Genomic DNA, 11,625 nt, shown 5'->3' with positions numbered 1-11,625 from the left:
GTGTCGTGTCTTTATTGGACCAAATTGAATGTATCAATTAGTCTATTATTGAATTACTAAACACTATATAATATTAATTGAATATGTATTCATAATTCACTTGACAAATGTAAGGAATCTGGCAATGGTTCTACATATTGTACACTTCCAGCATTCTTTCCGCAGTAATTTCCCTTACTCCAAATCAAATAATGTAATTCCTGATAGTAACTATTCATTTTATAGTACAGTACAGTATAGTATATATATATATATATATATATATATATATATACTGTACTGTACTATAATAGGAATAGTTACTGTCAGGAATTACATTATTTGATTTGGAGTAAGGGAAATTATTGCGGAAAGAATGCTGGAAGTGTACAATATGTAGAACCATTGCCAGATTCCTTACATTTGTCAAGTGAATTACGAATACATATTCAATTAATATTATATAGTGTTTAGTAATTCAATAATAGACTAATTGATACATTCAATTTGGACCAATAAAGACACGACACAGGTAGCGAACCTTGGTATTAATAAATTTATTTCCATTTACTATATATGGTAATTATATTACACAAGTTCAATATATATCTTATTTCGTGGTTAGACAAATTTAATGAATTTATTAAAGGTTAATTTTTAAATCATCATTTGTGCGCCAGCAAAGAGACATTCTTTTTTCTTTTCCTTTTTCTGTTTTTGGAGTGTGTGAGGAAACTGCGGCACCCTGAGGAAATCCACGGAATCACAGAGAGGACATACAAACTAAACAAATATAAGAGGAAATTTATCAAAGGTTGGGGAGAGATAAAGTGGAGAGAGATAAAGTACCAATCATCTTCTTGTTATTTGACAGGCTGTGTTTAACCACTTGCCTGTCATGGTCGCATCAGATGCGACCACACCAGGCAGTGTCTTATCTGACCTGGTCGCACAGGATGCGACCAGTCAGAGAAACAGTGTCAGCAGCGGCAGGGAATAGAAACTTCCCTCCGCTGCTGCTCTCAGAGGGACCGGAAGGTCCCTCTGCCTCCCTGCACCCTCCCCTACTGATTGCCGTGCTGCCGATCATTGCTGATTGGTCAGCACAACAGGACCCCCCACCCAGCGGCAGCAGACTCAGAGGTGCACAGAGATACCCACTGCTGGTGTTTAATATCTGCTGCTTACGTACATAAGCAGCAACATCAGATGTACATTGGACCTCTGAGCGACCCTATGCTGTCTCAGACTGAGTGGCTTGCTTAGAAATCCTGGGCCTCTTCAGCTGTGAACAAATCTGCAGTGGATAACTAGGGAATCGCCAGAAAACGGTTCTGACATGCCTGGTTTTTCTAGCCACTCACCATCACCTCCCCCAAACACTGACTACTTGTCACTCACTTTGCGAATAAATCCTCTGTTACACTCAATTTTAACCACCTCACAGCTCACAATATTGTTTTCATTCAATTTATAGCAAAAGGCTGCACAGAGTTAGCTGGCTGAGTAAACTCAGTGACAGTGAGGTGAGTCCTAGTGGCAAACAGACAGTAAAAGAATAATTTAAAAAATGTTGATTGAATAATTCATTATGGCAGGCAACTGTATGGTCTATGTTATCCATATTGATGAGCTCAACATACACAAGTTGTAAAATAAAAAAAGCAATCCTTTTTTCAGTTTTTTTCACAAATGACAACTCACAGTCATCACAATGGCTTTCTTTTTATCATAGGCAAGAACTGCAGCCACTGGTGGCTGACTTACACAAACAACATCATCAACATCCCCATCATCAGTGTCAGCTAGTAGTAGTACACACATATCCCCCCACCCTGTTCCACTTCTACACAAGTATCCTCAATTTCTATTATGTTATCATCATCTCTACTTGTATTGCTCCTCACACATGCAGATGAAGCAGAAATGGTAGTAGGAGGTGAAAGAGGCTTCTCTATGAGGACAGTGTGAGAAATGTCAGACTCACACATAGCACAGTCATCACAATGGCTTTCTTTTTATCATAGGCAAGAAGTGCAGCCACTGGTAGCTGACTTACACAAACAACATCATCAACATCCCCATCATCAGTGTCAGATAGTACACACATATCCCCCCACCCTGTTCCACTTCCACACAAGTATCCTCAATTTCTACGATGCCATCATCATCATCATCATCATCATCATCATCATCTCTACTTGTATTGCTCCTCACATGTGCAGATGGTGCAGAAATGTTAGTAGGAGGCGAAAGAGGCTTCTCTATGAGAACACTGGTGGTCATTCTGAGTTGTTCGCTCGTTGCTGTTTTTCGCAACGGAGCGATTAGGTAGAAAATGCGCATGCGCTTGGTACGCAGTGCGCATGCGCTTAGTTATTTAACACAAAACTTAGTAGATTTATACAGGCTCGAGCGACGTTTTTTCAACGCTCGAGTGATCATAGTGTGATTGACAGGAAGTGCGTGTTTCTGGGTGGCAACATGGCGTTTTCAGGGAGTGCGCTAAAAAATGCAGGTGTGCCAGGTAAAAATGCAGGAGTGGCTGGCCGAACGCAGGGCATGTTTGTGACATCAAACCAGCTGGACCGAGCTGGACCAGCTGGACCGAGCTGATCGCAATCTAGGAGTAGGTCTGGAGCTACTCAGAAACTGCAAGGAATTATTTAGTAGCAGTTCTGCTAATCTTTCGTTTGCTATTCTGCTAAGCTAAGATACATTCCCAAAGGGTGGTGGCCTAGCGTTTGCAATGCTGCTAAAAGCAGCTAGCGAGTGAACAACTCGGAATGAGGGCCAGTGTGAGAAATGTCAGACTCACACATAGCTAAAGTGGACACCCCTAGACTCTCCTTATGGTTGTGTGATGGTTCTGAACGCACAGTTTGTTCTACTGCCTTATTGGTTTTCATGCATCATCATGAGAAGCAGAAGAAGATGCCTCATTGACAGTTTCAGAATCACCGCTCATAAATTAAGGCCAAGGCCTGATTCTTTCCTTGCCACTGCATGTGGTGAATGACATGTTGCCAATTTTATGTTTTTCTGCTCTACACTTTCCCCTTAATGGTGTTTTTTTCTTTACTACTGTATATTTTTTTATTTATTTTGGATGCCCTGACTGAAATCCTCTATGCCCTTAAGCATTAGCTCTAGATGATGTTGAAGGACTAGTATCATCATTATGACTGGTTGCAGCAGCTGCAGCGATAGTATTTGCTTGCTGCTTCTGCTCTTCTCTCGACTGATCATCAATATCCATATTGATGAACACACTCAAGTTGTACAAAAACTACAGTTTACTAGTATTATATATTTACTTGAACCTGATTTTTTTTAGAAAATCACCACTCACTGTGGAGTCACAGTACTTGTAAGTTGTAGGTACACCTTAGTCACAGTACTTGTATGTTATAGATACACAGTGATCACAGTACTTGTATGTTATGGATACACAGTAGTCACAGTACTTGTATGTAGTAGATACACAGCAGGGTACAGCTCAAAAAAATCCACTTTTTGTTTACTTTTTTAACTTTTTAACTTTTGTCATTTTTTTTAATACCTTTTCTTGTTTTTTTTTTTTTCAACTTTTTTTTACTTTTTTTAACACTAGAGCAGATGGACACTGGACAGATGCGTTGTAACACTGGAGCAGATAGACACTGGACAGATGCATTCACAGCCCTGGAGCAGATGTACACTGAATAAGTGCGCCATCAGCACTTGAGCGGATGGATATTGGACAGGTGTGTCTGCCGCACTGGAGTGGATGGACACTGGACAGGTGCATCGGCAGTACTGGAGCGGAAGGACACTGGACAGGTACATTGGCAGCACTGAAGCAGGTGGACACTGGACAAGTGCTTTGGCAGCACTAGAGTGGATGGACACTGGACAGGTGCATCGTCAGCACCTGGACAGCCACTTAATGGACACAGCACAACCACTTGTATATGGAGTCTGGACACAGCACAGTCACTTGTATGGATGGACACAGCACAGCCTCTTGTCTGGCATCTGGTCACAGCACAGACACTCATATGGACACAGTATATCCATTTTTATGGAGACTGGACACAGTCTGGACACCACACAGCCACTTAAGGCAGAGCAAAGCATAGCATACAGCAGCTTGCTGGGCCTGGAGTGAAATGGCGTAGGGTCCCAGCTGCGGCCCCCTTATACCGAATCCAAAACCTACGAGAATCAAACGCTGGGATGGTGACTTCTCATATTGAATCAGATACCAGAAGTTCAGGTGGGTTTGGATTCCAAGGAATCAGAAAAGCTCATTTCTAATACTGATGCAACAGTTTTTATTAGACACAAAGCAAATAAAATATTATGTTCAACAAGTACAGGTAAGAGGCTGATTTTCACTTTAAGAATTGCTCGCTACCATAAGATTTTACTTTGAGAAAAACATTACAGATTTTTGTCACAGATGCTTTTTCATAAACTATTGTGTGAGAATGACATTTTGGTTTAGAACCCTTCTTTCTTCTCTGGGGGAAACAAAGTATGCCAGCAAGTGTTGCCAAATGGTCTCAAGGAACCCTCTTCATTTATTGCACAACAGCATTAAGAATCATGACATTTACAGAGCCGGTCTTAAAAACACATTGGCAAATGTACAGTGCAGAAGTATTTATCTAAAGTGTGTGCTATTGAAACGGGCCCATTCAACTGCATGAAAGTAGCCGGTTCAGTGTTTAGTACTCCAGTAAAATGATAAAAGCCATTTTCAGAACTGTCTCTAGCAGTTTGGCGGTGGCTGATCATACATTTAACAATTACTGCTCAGGTCAGGAAAGTCTCTTGTTTTCTTTAAAGATTACAAGCCAGCATCATGTTACAATGAAAAGTAAGAAGAGGTCATATGGCACAATCCAGCATGGCTGCTAGTACTGCAATAATACACAACCAAGCCCTATTTTATCAGTCATGCCAAATTAAACAAACTCTGCGGGGTATATTCACTAAAAGGAAAGTCTCAGTATATTACCACAGAAAATATTTCCTACAGATATACATGTAAGATTTCCAAAAGTGAGCGTATGGTTTCTTATGTGCATACAAGTCTGCTGCCTGTGGGATGGAGGAGACACGCAAGGTGATCTCCGCACCTCAAATACAATAACAAATGTAACAAAAGAACAGAAACTTTCCCATTGGTGCTGTCCAAAACATATAGAAAAGGCAGTCACATTCCTTATAGATATGTCACATTCCTAATAAATACAATTATGTGTCCACCTCCTCCTCTCAATGTGAAGTCCGCCATAAATAATCCGCCACATGTAGGGGTAAAGTGCTCTCCTACTCGTGCCCAAAACAGAGGATAAAATGCATACTGTGTAATACTATTTAATAAAAACATACATAAAAAGGAACACTGATCAATAAAATTGCATACTTATAAAAAAATACATAAAAAGATGCATATAGAAAAATGTTTAGGAATAGAGGAGTATCAGGACAGGAGGAGACCTGTGTGCAGCCTCTGTTTGGCCCTCCTCCTCTTCTCTCTAGCAAGTAGCACTGCTCTGTGCACTAGTAGACACTACAGCTGTGGCAGATTCTACTGCGCATGTGCAAGTCTCCAGGGGAAATGTCACGGTGGCCATTTTCCTGGTGATTTCCCTACTGTGCATGCACAAAATGCTGGGAAAATGTCTGCTACGCAATTTTCACAGTGATTTTGCAGCACTATAGACGCTGACCTCCGGAGAGGTAGGCATAGAAGACATGGGTTCAATACAGAAGGAAGACAGTTTTTTCTCAGTATAAGCGCCCAGTATGGATATCAAATGAAAATAAAATATACGTCCCTTAAGGGTAGTCAAAATGGAGATCCTCAATAGTTCAGCGAAAGTTCTCAGTTGATGTAATTTAGTGTCCAGTCATTGTTACATGGAAAAAAAACAGAACATACAATGTGTACTATTGTTTCTTAAATGGTATTCAAAGAAAGTCCTTTTATCCCATCAGCATAATAGGAAAGCAGTGACATGAATAAGGGGTCTGTGTAGAGTGCGTACCCCAACTCACACTGGGAAGAACGAATGTGTGCACATAAAGGTTCTTTTTAAAACTCTTCACCCTTTCTGTGTGTCTTCCACCAAAAAGTATGCATAGATGAGCATACCTAAACTCACTTAAAAGTGAAGATGCGACAAGTGTATAAAGGTATCTTTCACATATACTTCTATGTCAAAATAAAGATGCATACCACACTCACAGAATGAAGTGTGGTGATATTCCTATCAAGGTATCTTTTGGATCCCCAGATGTTTCGGACCTCAAGATGCCAGTGCGTATTTGGACAGTTATAAATCCAAAAAGACAAAAATGGTGCCAATCAATCCATTTAAAAAAAAAGGTTTTAATTGATACAAAATCCCATAGCCGGGAGAAGGGTACATACAAATAAAAACACTCCACAAAAGGAGAATAAAAATATGGAAGCTAGAATTTGCAGACACAAAAACGATTTTTTCTAAAAAATCTTGTATTCCATATAAGATGCATCAAGTGATAAAAATACCTTGAAGGCTGGTTTTTAGGAGTTGCACAGTGCCCAAAGTTGTCAACGCATTTCGGCTCAGCGGGAGCCTTCCTCAAGACAACTTGTCTTGAGGAAGGCTCCCGCTGAGCCGAAACGCGTCGACAACTTTGGGCACTGTGCAACTCCTAAAAACCAGCCTTCAAGGTATTTTTATCACTTGATGCATCTTATACGGAATACAAGATTTTTTAGAAAAAATTGTTTTTGTGTCTGCAAATTCTAGCTTCCATATTTTTATTCTCCTTTTGTGGAGTGTTTTTATTTGTATGTACCCTTCTCCCGGCTATGGAATTTTGTATCAATTAAAACCTTTTTTTTTAAATGGATTGATTGGCACCATTTTTGTCTTTTTGGATTTATAACTGTCCAAATACGCACTGGCATCTTGAGGTCCGAAACATCTGGGGATCCAAAAGATACCTTGATAGGAATATCTCCACACTTCATTCTGTGAGTGTGGTACGCATCTTTATTTTGACATAGAAGTATATGTGAAAGATACCTTTATACACTTGTCGCATCTTCACTTTTAAGTGAGTTTAGGTATGCTCATCTATGCATACTTTTTGGTGGAAGACACACAGAAAGGGTGAAGAGTTTTAAAAAGAAACCTTTATGTGCACACATTCGTTCTTCCCAGTGTGAGTTGGGGTACGCACTCTACACAGACCCCTTATTCATGTCACTGCTTTCCTATTATGCTGATGGGATAAAAGGACTTTCTTTGAATACCATTTAAGAAACAATAGTACACATTGTATGTTCTGTTTTTTTTCCATGTAACAATGACTGGACACTAAATTACATCAACTGAGAACTTTAGCTGAACTATTGAGGATCTCCATTTTGACTACCCTTAAGGGACGTATATTTTATTTTCATTTGATATCCATACTGGGCGCTTATACTGAGAAAAAACTGTCTTCCTTCTGTATTGAATTTCTGTTTTTGTGGGGTGTGGTGGCATCCCATTAGACAATTTACACTTGTTAAAGCTGCCCTGCGCACATTTCAAACATCCCAAAAATCCCCCTGGTTTCATAGAAGACATGGGTGCTGGGTGTGTGGCATGGGCCCCCTGAACCCAGGGACCCATGTGCACCGCACACCCTGCACCTATTGTAGATATACCATTGTATAGGGAGACACATGGTCATGTAAAGATCAGTGGCAGCAATGAGGTTATTGTCCAAAAAGAACTGGCAGAAGTCAGCAGTGTGTCAAAACACCAGTGAGGCCCTGGAAACAGAGCCTGATATAGACCTCATGGGGCCCTAGGCAAGATAATGGTTTGGGGCCCTCCTTCCCTCAAACAATCCATAGCACTATATTTCCATTCCTGATTGTGAGTGGCTTCGCAAGTGTACCTTGGTGCAATCACAGTCTACAGATAATTGCTCAGTTGTGTGAACATCGGCATTGTGTACAAATCTGAATCAGGCCCCAGCTCTTTTGAAAGTAGGCTTAAAACCTGTGTTACAATTTCAAAGAAAACCGATATTGCATCTCATCAAAGAACATAGCTTAAGAACATTGTCACTGGTTCCTAGTAAGCCGATAGGCTGCATTGTCAGGATTATTCATTCTGGACCTTCTCTTTCTTAGACTGGACAGGACCTAGGTGTATAGATGAATGTGTAAAGGAGACTGCAATTCCACCTAACACAGCAGTTTAAAAATGAATACTCTGTGCCTGGGCCTGAACCTACACAAAGATATTCAGATCAGTAAAACAATGACACATAGCATTGAGGATTATCAAAATCTTTCGAATTTTGTTGTTTGCATATACAGAGCTGGTTCTAAACTAAGTAGAGCCCAGGGTGAAAAAGTCCCTTTGGTGCCCACTTTGAAAAAAATCTATACTTTTTTTGTGTGTACTAAAAAAAATACACCTTACCTATATGGTGGTTTGACATGTGTTTAGGGGTTGTGATTCTGCACTAGTCAAATAATTCTAAGCAAAATAGTATTAGCAATCAGAATTGGACAATAATATTGGGGTTGAATCCCTGACAGTGTGCGCTTGGTGGTGCGCAATGAGTCAGAGGGATATCTGGGAGCAAATAACAAGAAAAGAAGACTCTTGTATGAGCGCACGCTTGTATAAATTGTAATAAGAAAATCGTGTGTGTGTGATATAAGATATAACTTTAATTTATTATCACATAAAATTAGGTTTATGTCTCACAGGTTAAAGACAGATTTGACATTAACAATCAATAAAATATGATTAAAATAAAAACAAAAGTGTGTTCTGGTCCATCTATATAAATAATAGTTTGAACATGAAATGTACACACAATCAGTGCTAAATCTGTTTCTCTAGGACCAGTACAAAGATTTGTATTGATAAGACCTCAATGGGTCAGACAGAAATCGGGAGAGCCCATGTCCCAGACTGTTTGTATCCTAAATTTTTTGGCACAATAATTGCATTTACTGTATTCAAGGAATCACTGCAAATCCCTTTAAATCATTTCAGTGTTGTTATATTAAGGAAGTGTAGTTCCCAATCCAAATGGGATGAAAAAAGCAAAAAGTGGTGATTCTACTGTTAGTGTAACATCAGAGTTTTATAGTCATATGCACCTACTACACTTGGTGTTCCCTGGGGGTCTCCCTCCCAGGTACTAACCCAGCCCAATACCGCTTGGCTTCCTAGATCAGACGAGGTGGGGCATGTACAGTGTGGTGTGGTAATAGGCAGTAGATGGATATCTCCGATTCACTAATGAGAGTGCACGTAAATCAACTTCAGATGGCACAGTGTTGCTTTAGTTGAGAAACATAATAAAGGGTGCTCAGTAGGAGCAAAAATAGTGAGGAAAGACATTACCGATCACAGATGTGCTGCCTATGTTAGACAGGGGAATCTCAGGTCCAAGCCTATTGGTGTGTAATTCTCCCTCTGAATCGTAGATGAGAGTCTACTTAATGAGTGCAGACAAGGAAGAATACACAAAGGATTATAAGGATTGTATCATATACAGGTAAAAACGGATATCCCAAATATATGCACATCCACAATATTGACAGGGTTATTGGGACTGTTCGTATTGGTGGATTCAAAGTGCCACCAGAGTTTAGTCCCAGGATGTCTGAGTGTAATTATGTGTATTCACATGTGTTGGATAGGTGATTTTGGACTGGACATTCAGTAGATAGCAGTCAGTTGTCCTAGTGAGTACGAAAACATCAGCAGTATCAGAGGTATGCAGATTTCCCACCTCCCAGTATCACATAAATCCAAGCATTGTTAAGAAATTTGTTAGATAGTAATCAGTTGTCCTAGTGAGTACAAAAACATGAGCAGTATTAGAGGTACGTAGATTTCCCACCTCCCAGTATCATATAAATCCAAGCTTTGTTAAGAAGTCACATATAGGAGGGTCATCCAGAGATTATCATCCCTGGATAAGGTTTACAGTATCTAAACGATGCTGTGTACCAGACAAGAATATTTGATACCGATATCAGACGGGGGTCTGGATTCCAGCCCCTGCTAATACATTGAGAACACCATAAATTATACACATTACAAGTCTTACCAAGAGAGCTGATAAATAGTAATCATACACAATATTGTAAATATGCTACTTCGAGAACAGCATAAGATGCATACACTATGCTTAATATGAATAAAGTGAAGAGATGGTAACTGGAGAGAGTATCGGAAAAGAATGGCACCATATACTGCCCAGATCCCTGGGCATGCCAGCATGAATTGTGCTCAGTGTCAAAAGTCCAGTAACCGGGGTCCCATAGGAAAATGCGTTTCACTTCCAGGTCTGTTTTGGTAAGCACATTTTCACCTATGAGACAGCAGTTGCCAGGTTTTCAAAAAATCTATGTGAAAAATGTATGTGACAGAGCAGGACTTGCAGTGAGATGGGGTCCCAGCATGTTGGACTGCAAGCTTAAATGCATAGTACAATTCATGAACTAAAACCCTACTATTTATTTAATTATGTATTAAAGTGAATTAAATTACTAATGAGAGTGCTGGTTTCTTGGTATATTTTACTTCTATGCAAGAAATACCATAAATGTCAATCCTGCTGTTCTACAATAAGATGGCCACCGCATAGAGAAAATGAACAATAAATCTCTACAAAGATGGCCGCCGCTATGAAAACAAAGCGCCTTACACCTAGCTCCCTTGCTATTAGAAGAACTGAAGGTCGCGGGCGCATGCGCAGTCCGACTACCGGAAGTGGGGCGGAAGTGACGCGACGCCGAAAAACCGGAAGTGGGGCGGAAAACACCGGCGCAACTTCTGAGAGACTTTTAAAGCATTTCTAAACCCCAATTCAACTAGAAAATGAACTAACCTATGTATAGGACCTATAAACTTTATTACTATATAACTCTCTTATGTAAAATACTTTGCTCTTAGTCTGTTAAAAAAGACCATGTGACATCAACAGGAAATGATGTCATAATTGATACCAGACTAATACTGGTATAAATAGAGGTCTGTTCCCAGTCTGCCAACACCCCTTGATGAAGTCTTAAGGACGAAACGCGTTGGGCTACCTGGCAGTGACCTACATACCAAGTTAAGGAATCTTTTTACTATTTATTCATTTTTAACTGGTATTCTATTTATATGTATAGTTTTTATCCCATTTTTTAGAAAAAGTTTCTGTCTTTTTAAAAATTGTTTTACATAATAAATTGTACCGTATTTATTCAACTGAAATTGTAAATTATTTTAGACACCATTGGTCGCTAAACCCCCACCCCCCCTATCTTAAATTCTCTCATACAGGGAACCGCCATCCCTGTTAGGGGCAAGCAGACGCCCTTTTAAATTTTTAGGGAGTGTCAGAGTGGTACTACTTATATCTATATTCAAGTTTAAACGTTGATGAACACAAGTGGCGCAATAATTTCTTCTATTTTAATATATATATACTTAAATCCATTTTTATGTACCCCACATTTAATTTAAGCTCTTATTTTGCTGAAAATAAGATAGCTTTCTATCATTTTTCTTACATTTAAAATAAATATGTATATAACAGCCATTTGATCCAATTTAAGTACCAGAAACACTATTATTATAACCAATA

General features: G+C 39.6%; 1 pseudogene; it reads right to left on the bottom strand.

Moving 5' to 3' along the window:
• Positions 1–9,136: 9,136 nt before the first annotated feature.
• On the bottom strand, positions 9,137–9,255 carry LOC134912784 (5S ribosomal RNA; annotated as a pseudogene).
• Between the last annotated feature and the right edge of the window lie 2,370 nt (positions 9,256–11,625).

The sequence above is a fragment of the Pseudophryne corroboree genome, chromosome 4 (genome assembly GCF_028390025.1).
Source record: "Pseudophryne corroboree isolate aPseCor3 chromosome 4, aPseCor3.hap2, whole genome shotgun sequence".
In the NCBI taxonomy this organism is placed as follows: domain Eukaryota; kingdom Metazoa; phylum Chordata; class Amphibia; order Anura; family Myobatrachidae; genus Pseudophryne; species Pseudophryne corroboree.
Note: the sequence above shows the minus strand (reverse complement) of the source record. Positions and strands in the feature narration are given on the sequence as shown.